This window comes from Entelurus aequoreus, linkage group LG19 (genome assembly GCF_033978785.1).
Source record: "Entelurus aequoreus isolate RoL-2023_Sb linkage group LG19, RoL_Eaeq_v1.1, whole genome shotgun sequence".
NCBI lineage: Eukaryota > Metazoa > Chordata > Actinopteri > Syngnathiformes > Syngnathidae > Entelurus > Entelurus aequoreus.
In genome coordinates this window covers 35,884,356-35,897,422 of record NC_084749.1, presented here as the reverse complement: position 1 = coordinate 35,897,422, position 13,067 = coordinate 35,884,356, and the positions used below count along the sequence as shown (strand labels likewise).

General features: G+C 39.5%; 1 protein-coding gene across 3 annotated transcripts in view; it reads right to left on the bottom strand.

Annotated features, from left to right (window-relative positions):
* Positions 1–13,067, bottom strand: part of dennd1b (DENN/MADD domain containing 1B) — a 324,363-nt gene that overhangs the window by 109,550 nt on the left and 201,746 nt on the right. The gene's annotated exons all lie outside the window — the stretch shown is intronic.

Sequence of the window (13,067 nt, the reverse complement as noted above, 5' to 3'; positions counted from 1 at the left end):
CAGGTGCGTAGATGGCCCACCTGGGCACAGTTGTCGAATCACCTGTCACACTTCCAAAGCGCAGCAGCCGAGAAGGACGGGGCAGGAGAGTTGGAGAGGAAGACAGGCACACGCACACGGGCGCGACGGAGAGCAAGGCGGAGACGAAGACGCAAGCTGGGAAGGCTGAAAAGCGACCGGAAGAGCGAGTGCTGCAAAGCAATCCGACCAGAGAAGCGTTTATTGAAAAATAAACAAAGTCACAAAACTCCCACGCCGTCATGTCCCTCATTGGTGGTCCAAGGAACCCGGAGAGAAGAGGTCCTCCACAGTGCCCCTCCTTGGACAATTTTTTACGCGGGTAAGTGCGACGTGTATTTCTTGAATCTTGAACCGGCACTTAGCTTTGTATGGACTCATTGATCGTTTACAAAGGGAGTTCGGAAAGGAAGTGACGCCAGAAAAACAGAGCCCACACAGGAAGTGATGTCAGAAAGAACGCGCCACAGCCAGCTTCATAATAAAGCGGTTTCGTAACTCGGGGCTAACCACTGGAAATATGGAGGCGAGTCATCTAGACATGCCCGTGTTTCTCATTCTTCTACATGTACAGACGCTTGTGGAAATCACACATGAATACCTTAAGACAGGGGTGTCAAACGTACGGCCCGTGGGCCGGATCAGGCCCGCGGACAGGTTTTATCCGGCCCGCGGGATGAGTTTGCTAAGTATAAAAATGAACCAAAATTTTTGAATGAAAGAAACTGCTGTTCTAAATGTGTCCACTAGATGTCACAATAGCAATTATTTGCATCTTTGTAGATTATGCTACATATGTAAAAAAATAAAATAAACCACATGTTAGTGCACCAGTTAAGGAAAATGAGCAAACTTACATGAATGACATCCTGTAATTTGATTTTGATATAATTTTTTTATCGTAATAGATTGAAAATTAACACCAATGAGTTGACTGATGAACATTATCACATAATGTATTCAGAAAATATAAATAATGACAAATAAAGATAGAATACTATTAACCGCAACATGTAAGTGTAATAAAAAAAAACAACAACATTATGATTTGTACATTTTCAGAATTTTCTTGTTCTATTTTTAAACAAAGAAAGCAATCTGAATTTGTCTTTATTTTTAAGTTATCGTGCCGTGATTTTACCTGTCCGGCCCACCTGGGAGTAGATTTTTCTCCATGTGGCCCCCGATCTAAAATGAGTTGGACACCTCTGCCTTAAGAGAAAGCGATTGCAGCTATTTCGGATACAAAACTTCTCAGACGGCAAGAGAACTTTGGAATGTCCAGGTCAGCTGTGATGCTACTTAGCGAAAAACTTTGTCCATTTGTCGAAGGAGAGACAACGAGAATGCGAGCTCCCGTGGATGTGATAAAAAAAAAGGTAGCGTGGGCTTTGTATTAGCTGGCCGTCGAGTGAAGAAAACATTGAATGCATTTGGAATGGCAAAGCAGACTGTATCAGTATTAGGTCCAGAGAATATAAAGTCACCAAATACGAATGGACAATGAAGGTGAAGGAGTGTCCTGACCAGATATCTAGATCCCTAGATTGATTGATGTAAAATGTTCTTTATCACATTGTTTACGTGTCTAATAAAGATTGTATTCATTTATGATGGCTCAGGTGTGATTCACTACAATAGGGCCCCACAGCACACTGGATTCCAGTTAATTGAAATACCACAACATTGGATATTGTTCAGATAAGTTACATTTAAGAACTTGCACACAAAGCAACGCTGGAGATGACTATGACGTGTGCATTTTCCAATTTACCCTGGATAACCTAATCCGGTTTAGTGTAAACGGGGCCTTAGTCCTATTTTATATTCTGCAAAACCAGTATCCTCCACAGTAGACATTTGATTTGAGTCTTTTATTTCTGTCAGTTACAGGAGCGCTTTGCTGTTTTTAAGGACCTCCTAGCTAGTCAAAGATCATCTCCATGACAGCTCTCTAGTGTTTTTAAGAATCTGCTGCAAAAATGTCAGTCCCATAGTTTTTTTAACTAAACTCGCAGGACACAAGTTGCAATAGCCCAAATGATGACAAAGAGTGGACCTAAATAGAACCCTGGGGAACACCACTAGCATAATTAAAGAAGTTGAACAAAATAAGCAACAGCAAGACCTTACATAAATCACATTATGAAAACCATTTGTAACTGCCAAAAAGGTCTAGGAATGCCTCAGTTATGTAAACCACAATTTGGACACTTTTTTTTTGTTGCTAAAAAGGTTAAATTGTCAATGCAAGACTCTGCTGATGTGTTTACAGTGGTCCAAATGTCTCTATACCAGTGTTTTTCAACCTTTTCTAAGCCAAGGCATATTTCTTTCCTTGAAAAAATCCAGAGGTCCACCAGCAGCAGAAAACATTTAAAAAATGACACTCAGCAGCCGATATTGACAGTAAAAAGTTGTTCTCGCAATTGTTGGATATGAATTCAAACCATAACCAACCATGCATCACTATAGCTCTTGTCTCAAAGTAGGTGTACTGTCACGACATGTCACATTGACTTATTTTGATTTTTTGCTGTTTTCCTTTGTGTAGTGTTTCAGTTCTTGTCTTGCACTCCTGTTTTGGTGTTGATTGTCATGTCATGTACGGATGTACTTTGTGGACGCCGTCTGCTCCACACGCTGTAAGTCTTTGCTGTCGTCCAGCATTCTGTTTTTGTTTACTTTACAGCAAGTTCAGTTTTAGCTTCGTTTTGCATAGCCATCACTAAGCTTCAATGCCTTTTCTTAGCAGCACTCGCCTTTTGTTTATTTTTGGTTTAAGCGTTAAGATACCGTTTTACCTGCAAACCATCGTCGTCGTTCCCGCCATCTACAAAGCAATTAGCTACCTGCTGCCACCTACTGATATGGAAGAGTATAACATGGTTACTCTGCCGAGCTCTAGACAGCACAGACACTCAACAACGGCACATTTGCGGATTATAATAACTGGTTTGCAAAAAATATTTTTAACCTAAATAGGTTAAATTACATAATCTCCCACAGCACACCATACAATACCTCACGGTACACTAGTGTGGCGCAGCACAGTGGTTGAAAAACACTGCTCTATACGACGGGTTTTTAGAAATATTCAGCAACAATGATTGTCTCCCAAGTTTTTAATTGAACTCAGGGGCCGGTATAGTGTCATTTCCAGGCTAGATTTGGCCCCCGAGGAGCAAATTGAATAACCCTGGTCCATTGCAACTCATTTTGTCCAAGTCGTCAAGCATGTGCAAATGAGCAGTCGATCAGGTAGAAACAGACTGCAGATAATAATGATGAATGATATTGAATCGTAATTCAACGATATTAATGCAGAGTAACCCTGTTACTAATCTGGTTAAAACATTTAGGTACACAAACCCTGTTGTACTCGATTTTATGTGTTTTCCTTTACAATGCACTGAAGAACAGAGATGGGTATTGTTTACATTTTAACCAGTATGGATACCAAATAAGTACATTTGAAACATCCAATTTTTTGTAAAAAAATAAAATAAAATAATAATAATAATAAAAAATGCCTTTTTATTTCTAGAAAATGGTTTAACATTTGATTTAAACAGACAATTAATTTCAATATTTCCAAAAAAATACAGAAAATTATAACAAATAAATACATTTTTGAGCTATTTTTATCAGAATTAAATAAACAGAATTAACCTCTTGTCAGTCATTCATTCTCTTTGTCTCTGTGAGTGGAGTGTAACGCAAACATAAGGTAACATTGTAGCAATGATTCAGATTACCACCAAAATATAATCGCCTGTTCTTTACTAACAAATTAACAGACGCAGGCGAATACATAGCCTCCTGGCGGAGGTAATAAAAATGTGCAAAAAACGACTTTCTTGTGTTGCAATGTTGATGCTCACAAATCTAGGGTTTATAAATGCACCCATTATTACTGCTAATGAGGAAGTGCTGTGTTGTTGTTGTGACTAGCACTACGGTTCTAGCTGTCTGGTGTCTTAGGGCTGCTGTTGGTATGTTAAAGGCCTACTGAAACCCACTACTACCGACCACGCAGTCTGATAGTTTATATATCAATGATGAAATCTTAACATTGCAACACATGCCAATAGGGCCGGGTTAAGTAACAAAGTGCAATTTTAAATTTCCCGCCACACTTCCGGTTGAAAACGTCTAGATATGATGACCTATGCGCGTGACGTAAACGGTTGATACGGAAGTATTGGTACCCCATTGAATACAATACAAAAAAGCTCTGTTTTCATTTCAAAATTCCACAGTATTCTGGACATCTGTGTTGGTGAATCTTTTGCAATTTGTTTAATGAACAATGAAGACTGCAAAGAAGAAAGTTGTAGGTGGGATCGGTGTATAAGCGGCGGACTACAGCAACACAGCCAGGAGGACAGAGATGGATAGCAGACGCGCTAACCGCCGAACTCACCTTAACTTCCTCCGTCTCGCCGACCGCATCTGTGATCGGGTGACGTCCTTCGTCGCACCGTCGATCGCTGGAACGCAGGTGAGCACGGGTGTTGATGAGCAGATGAGGGCTGGCTGGCGTAGGTGGATAGCTAATGTTTTTAGCATAGCTCAGTGAGGTCCGGTTGCTAAGTTAGCTTCAATGGCGTCGTTAGCAACAGCATTGTTAACCTTCGCCAGGCTGGAAAGCATTAACCGTGTAGTTACATGTCCATGGTTTAATAGTATTGTTGATCTTCTGTCTATCCTTCCAGTCAGGGATTTATTTATTTTGTTTCTATATGCAGTTAAGCACGATACTATCACGTTAGCTCTGTAGCTAAAGTGTTTTGTCGATGTATTGTCGTGGAGATAAAAGTCACTGTGAATGTCCATTTCGCGTTCTCGACTCTCATTTTCAAGAGGACATAGTATCCGAGGTGGTTTAAAATACAAATCCGTGATCCATAATAGAAAAAGGAGAGAGTGTGGAATCCAATGAGCCAGCTTGTACCTAAGTTACGGTCAGAGCGAAAAAAGATATGTCTTGCACTGCATTCTAGTTCTTCACTCTAACGTTCCTCATCCACAAATCTTTCATCCTCGCTCAAATTAATGGGGTAATCGTCGCTTTCTCGGTCCGAATCGCTCTAGCTGCATTGAAAACAATAAGAAAATGTGAGGAGCCTTTCAACCTGTGACGTCACGCTACTTCAGGTAGGGCAAGGCTTTTTTTTATCAGATACCAAAAGTTGCAATCTTTATCGTCATTGTTCTCTACTAAATCCTTTCAGCAAAAATATGGCAATATCGCGAAATGATCAAGTATGACACATAGAATGGATCTGCTATCCCCGTTTAAATAAATAAAAATAATTTCAGTAGGCCTTTAAGGTATGCAATAAAGTTTAAAAAGAGTGAGACTGTGTGCCTACTGACTACTAACAAGACATTACTTGTACTATCACCTTCAAGCATATGGCAGGTGACCGAGTCAGCATTCATTTAGCACCGACATGAGGCACCGATAGATACTTAGTTTTTTGGTGTGGTTACAACCGTTTATGTCGAGGACCGGTGCCATTATGGAACACTACTGAAGAATGAACTCCAGTCGACTCTACCACAGAGCCAATCAAACACAATAAAACACATATCGTTTTAATTAATACCTGTCTGACAGTGTCACTCAAAACATATCTACTGTCTTTGTAAAGTGAGACATTTTGTATTTCATCTCATTACATCTGAAGACCGTAGTGTATGTTAACATTTTATGTTAAACAGGCCAACTCAAAGCTTTTATTGAAAAAAGATCAACCGTTTGCCAGCAGCCTGTCTCGAACCTTTAAAGCAACATGATGCAAACAGAAAAGAGAAAAAGTTCTACAAAAGTCGACATGAAGAAAGACATCTACTGCATGCTAACATAGTATCCAGTGATTCTTCTATCAGGATAAAAACATTTGTCAGATGATTATGCAAGTTGTTGACACTCTTACATTAACAATACTTACAAGAGCAGTTAATATAGAGAGAATAAAGTTATAATATTTCATCTTTATTCTAGGATGTGTTTATCATAATCCTGTTACCTTAATACTTATTAGTAATAAAGTATTATTTTTTTAAAGAAAGATTGTAATAAGGCTGCGACGATTGATTAGTTTGATTCCAAAAAAGCATACATTTTATATTTTGTTGCTTTGATTAATAGTTTAATGTGTGTACTTAACATCAATGTGCCCGCAACTTTCCATACGCTGACATATTGTAGTTTTTGCACGGCCGCTCAGGGGAGCGTACATGGGAGCGGCGGTGTGTTGGTGTCGTGGTCTGTGTGGTGGCTAACTACGGAGGTTTTTTTCCTTCAAATTTTAATCAAGGCACACATGTTAAAAGTTTTTGATTGATTGATTGAAACTTTTATAAGTAGATTGCACAGTACAGTACATATTCCGTACAATTGGCCACTAAATGGTAACACCCGAATAAGTTTCAAAACTTGTTAACCTCTTAAGGCCCAAGCTGTTTGTTTACATGTTTTTTTAATTTCTCTTTGCTATTTGGGCTTATTGGACCCTAATTAGAATACAAACTAAAAATAATCTTTTAATATGATGTACTTAGTCCATAAGTGCACAAACGTGTACTTCATGTGTAGTGACATGCTAAATTTTATTTTTACACTTTTTTTCCCCCAAATTCCATTGTATGTTATACTCTTCTGACACCACCAGATAGCAGTATAAGTGTCCATATGTCGGCATAAGACCCCGATTCAGTAGTATACACAATTTTGGAAATAAGAGCTAAAAGGTGCTGTCCCTACATGTGGCCACTAAGGCCTTTAGAGGTTAAGTCGGGGTCCACGTTAATCAATTCATGGTAGTTCACTTCCAAAGTCTCTACTGCTCGCTAGTGTTACCATATCTGAGTTATTGTGCAGAAATATGGGGAAATAACTACAAATGTGCGCTACATTCGCTAACCGTGTTACAAAAAAAGATCTATTAAAATAATACATAATGTTGAATATAGAGAACATACAAACCTTTTATTTATTAAGTCAAAAATATTAAAGTTCGGTGATTTGGTAAAATTGCAAACAGCTAAAATGATGTACCAAGCAATCTATAACCTGCTACCAAAGAATGTACAACAATTCTTCTCAACTAAAGAAGAGAAATATAACCTTAGAGGAAAAAATAATTTAAAACATTGATATGCACGTACAACACTTAAAACTTTTAGCATATCAGTATGTGGAATCAAATTATGGTATGGATTAAGTAAAGAAGTTAAAAATTGTACTGATATGATCCAGTTTAAGAGGTTGTTCAAAATAATAGTGCTTACAAAGTACAAAGAAGAAGAATTATGAGAAATATTTCCAACCTTATTGAAAATAAGATATTCTTCATCTCAGTATGTTAATAATGACTGAATTAATTAATTACATATTACAAAACTGTTGTATATACTAATTCATAGATGTTATTTTATTGTATTAAAAAAGGTCAGTAAATGATTATATTTAATTGTAAATGCTTTGAAGTGGGAAAGGGGTAGGATTAAATAAGCTTTGCTTCTTCCTACTCCTTTTCGGGCATGTTGTAAAATGAAATTATATGAAATTGTGTGATGTATTATGATGTAAGTGTGTTCATGTTCGAAATAAACTAAAGAAAGAAAAGAAAGAAAGAAAAGTTGATGTTGTGCATTTATTAATTTATTATGGCAAACAGAAACATCTATTTTCCCTGATATGCACTTAAAATGTGTTTTATTCGATGACTCGATTAACCACCCAAACTAATCGATATATTACTAAAATAATCTTATTCAATAATCTTATCAATTTTATCAAGTCAGTGTAAAAATCCACCCACAATTGTAAACACAAGTCCAATTACTTAATTCTTACACTATTTTGCCATTATACTTACAATTACTAATTTATTCTCATTACATTTCACATTTATTCTTGTAATTAGGATTTTTTAATCCCAATTCTATGACTTTAACTCCTTTCATTTTCTTTATTGGCAATGCGGCCCTAATACTTCACCATAGGGCACTGATATATTTAAGCATGTCGTTCATAATAACAGTAACAGCCAAGAACACTTCTGCCATTAGTCATAAAAATAAAAATAAGCAAAGCATCTATGGCCAGCGTAATAAAAAAGGGAAAATAGTTGAATAATTAACCTTACCCCCCCCCCTTTTTTTTTTTTTAACAAATAATGAGGTGCAATCAAATGAAGATGACATTGCTTTTCAAAGGCGCTTTTCAAAAAAATCATTGTCTCCCATTGTCTTAGAGCCAGGACCCCCCACCCCTCTTCTTGACACAGCGTCTCATAGAAACCAAGCTCAAGTAATGACCTGCAACACGCACACGCACACACACACGCACACACACACACACACACACGCATGGCAGGGGAACGAGGCGTTAGCTCATCCCCCAGATTAAAATAACATGATTAAATATGGAAAGAGAACAGAGGTCTGAGGGGCTCCTGCGGGACTTCATTAGGGCAAATTGCCAAAGAATGAAACATGAGTTAGCCAAGAGAGACTGCGGGCTGGGCCAATACCGCCGGGACCCCGGAGCAGCAGCCGCTGTTATACTGCTACAGCTTCACAGTCAATGTGTGAAGCGGACACACACCGTCTCTCTCACACACACACACACACACACACACACCTACCAAGAGACCCTCTGCTCACTGACACACATAGTGTCACAATTGACCGGCCAAAAGCCAAAACCACCGCTGCCAGATAAAGTGTGCCCCCCCCCCCCCCCCCCCCCTACACTCCTTGCAATGCAACCTCACATCAAACCAGTATATCTAAGAACCAATGTGTGTGTGTGTGTGTGTGTTAATGTGCCTCCATCCTTGCATGTTTATTTTAACTGCGCTCATTTTTCACATCGACTGGGAAAAAAAAACCCAAACATTTTATTCGTCATCTCCATACTCTCTCTCATCCATCCAGTCCCACAATAGTTAAGACTTAATCAACATTTAATTGGTGTCTTGCTCTGTGTATCTGAATATGCATATTTCCTCTTCAGATGCAACACAACAATGCCCCGCTCCTGTCAGGATGAATTCCCTCGCAAACAGTTTGGCTTCTTTTGTTAATTCTGCGTGTAAATCAATGGCATGAATATTAATGTGGGAAAGTGAGGCGCTGGGTGGAGGAGTAGCTATCAAAATCATCACATTGTTGTTGGGGTTTTTTTTCCCTCCAAAGTGATGATAAAGGGCTATTAATTTGAGATGAAGAGAGGTCAGCAGTCAGACTGCGGGTATATATAAACACACACACACACACACACACACTAAGTGGAGATCCAACAGGTGAGTGTATTCCTCCTCTGGGAGTGCAAGACAAGCCCCAGCCATTCACTGGTACCAGGAGGTAATGGCACAGAACACCTCGCTAACCAACTCCAATTATCTCCACCAGGCCTCAAGGTGAGCCCCCCAACCGGCGTGATTTACTCGCAGGTTGAAAGGGAAAAGAGGAGTCTCTCACTCTTCTTCTTCCTCACACCCACTGGCTGCTTGGAGGGAGTTACCTGAGAACGGAGGAGAATGTTCCCGAAACACAGATAATGATTTATATATTTTTTTAATTCGCTTTCTCCAAAGAGATAGAGTGGAGGTGGACGTATGTCCGAGATGAGTTACAGCACCTCTGCAGGAACACCAGGGGAATAAAATGCATGTTTGGCTCTGTAATTGTAACTTATTAAAAAGGAGTACTTGTTTTCGGTTGTCGGCATAAATTGGTCAATAAACTTGAAAAATGAGGACTTGTAACGCTCTTCATACAATGAGAGTTTTGGGGGGGGGGGGGGTCGGGGAGCTTCACGTGACAGTAGACAATAAGAGGCTAAGGCTGATAAAATATTTGCCAGGCTGATAAATAATAGATGAGTGGAGCCAAATGGCTTACACGCTCCACAAAAGACCTAGGTGCTTAATATTCCATTCAATGAAGAATCACAGATACAGTCCCCAAGAACAAATACAGGATTAGGTGCTGGGTCCAGTCCTCAGGGACCAGGGCTCAGCCCGGTAATGAGGGGCTGCCTCCCTCTCACACTGTGTGTGTGTGTGTGTGTGTGTGTGTGTGTGTGTGTGTGTGTGTGTGTGTGTGTGTGTGTGTGTGTGTGTGTGTGTGTGTGTGTGTGTGTGTGAGTGTGTGTGTGTGTGTGTGTGTGTGTGTGTGTGTGAGTGAGTGAGAGAAGCTAAGCGATTATACAGCGACAGCCTGCTTCAAAAAAGCAGTCAAGGTCTTTGGTTTTGCCCTGAGAGCTTTTTAGTGCACTGTAGCCAAGACATAGAGAACACTGGTTTTTGCAGACCCATTCATCTGGACCGTAGACGGAAAAGCGACAGATGAGTGAAAGTACGACAACAAAGTAAATATAAAAACAGTAAAATACAACTGACAAGTTACATCTGAGCTCCATTTCTATGCTAAAACTGTGTACTGTTAAACGATTTAAACCAATTCCACCTTGTCACAAAGCTACGGATTAAATTGGTCAGACTGGATCCGACCATTCCAAGTCTGTGAGCATGAACTGATGAAGCCTGTTCGGATGACAGGCCAAATGTCTTCTAAGACAAACTGTCCAGTTGTGATCGATTGAATGCACTGAGAATACAATGACTTGGAGGAATGAGAAGAATATATACAGACTAGTGTTGTAACGATACCAATATTTTGGTACCGGTACAAAAATAATTTTGATATTTTTCGGTACTTTTCTAAATAAAGGGGACCACAAAAAAAATTGCATTTTTGGCTTTATTTTAACAAAAAATCTTAGGGTACATTAAACATATGTTTCTTATTGCAGTTAAGTCCTTAAATAAAATAGTGAACATACTAGACAACTTGTCTTTTATTAGTAAGTAAACAAACAAAGGCTCCTAATTAGTCTGCTGACATATGCAGTAACATATTGTGTCTTTTATCATTCTATTATTTTGTCAACATTATTAAGGACAAGTGGTAGGAAATTAGTTATTAATCTACTTGTTCATTTACTGATAATATCTGCTTACTTTCTCTTTTAACATGTTCTATCTACACTTCTGTTAAAATGTAATAATCACTTATTCTTCTGTTGTTTGATACTTTACATTAGTTTTGGATGATACCACAAATGTGTGTATCAATTTGATACCAAGTAGTTACAGGATCATACATTGGTCATATTCAAAGTCCTCAGTGTCCAGGGACACATTAACTGAGTTTATAAACATAATATACATTAAAAAAAAAACGAAAGATGTTGTGATGCCAAAAAATATCGTAGTAATCTTAGTCGTATCGACTAGATACGTGCCTGTACTTGATATCATTACAGTGGATGTTAGGTGTATATCCACCAATGGTGTTCGTTTACATTTTGATGCCGGTGAGCTACGGTGTGTAGTGAAGCATGTTTAGCTAGTCCTCGTTCTGCAGGGATGATACTTGTAAGAAACTTACTTTATTTGTTGCCATGGAGGCGAGGATTAGTGATTTAGAAGTAGCTAAAACACTGGTAGCCATGTCTTAAAGCACCTCTTCCTGAGGGCGTTTCAGTGTTATAACTTCACCTTTATCGTTAGGTTTTACACCAAAATGCGTCCGTTCTCCCTTTTCTGTCTACACACTGTGTCTGCTTGTAAGTACTCCGTGATTGTGCACAGCTGAACATGCTCTTCTGCTCGTAAACCAGCAATGACACAACGTGACTTCGACGCGGGTGCGGGACCGGTACGTTTCAAAGACGGTATCGTACCGAAAATGATTCATTAGTATCCCGGTACTATATTAATACCGGTATACCGTACAACCCTACTACAGACTATGATTTAAAAAACAGTCAGTAAAGGTGTTGTCAAAAACTTTATATATATTTAACAATAAATATTACTATATTTCGAAAAAATCTCTCAAATATGGCTAAAACTTTTTTACCCTCTGATAAGGTGGTTTTATAGACGTTTAGATATTAGAGTGTGTCGCAGAAAATAGGGAAACACTTCAAGTGCCCTGTAAATGCGAATAATCACCGAACCAGCAAGGCCCCTATACAGGACAACGGGTCTCGCTTTTGATCGGTCGGCAGCGGGGAGCGAGGCGGCACTGGGCCGTTTCGCAGGACCCTTCCCGGCAATATAATATATTTTTGGGTCTCCCTATGTCTAGCATTAAAAGATTACAGTTGGTACAAAATGTGGCTGCTAGACTTTTGACAAGAACAAGAAAGTTTGATCATATTACGCCTATACTGGCTCACCTGCACTGGCTTCCTGTGCACTTAAGATGTGACTTTAAGGTTTTGCTACTTACGTATAAAATACTACACGGTCTAGCTCCTGCCTATCTTGCCGATTGTATTGTACCATATGTCCCGGCAAGAAATCTGCGTTCAAAGAACTTCGGCTTATTAGTGATTCCCAGAGCCCAAAAAAAGTCTGCGGGCTATAGAGCGTTTTCTATTCGGGCTCCAGTACTCTGGAATGCCCTCCCGGTAACAGTTAGAGATGCTACTGTGGTTATCCCCACATCTGTGGTCCTCTCCAAGGTTTCTCATTGTCCCAATGGGTTGAGTTTTTCCTTGCCCTGATGTGGGATCTGAACCAAAGATGTCGTTGTGGCTTGTGCAGCCCTTTGAGACACTCGTGATTTAGGGCTTTATAAATAAACATTGATTGATTGATTGATTGATTGATATAAGTCGACTCGCAGGCTCGGAGAAACCCACATGCCCCAGAACAATATCGAGGGGGTCCTTGAATCTACAGTTCGTTGGTGAATTCCTTCTTCACGATTCTCTCCCAAAACTCCCTTATTCATGGCCGCTGCCATATGTAAGAATGTTGCCTTTGAACAATCACCCGTTGCCTTCGTCTTCTATTGACAATCACAGCAACAGCAGTGGCTGCAATTGTAATCACAGCTCCAAAACCATGGAATGGCAGAGTGCCCATCTTCCTCCAAGTGGAGTCTTGTGGGACGAGATTATACAAAAATGATGGCGCATGACGCAAAGCACCCTTTAATGCAGGGGTCCC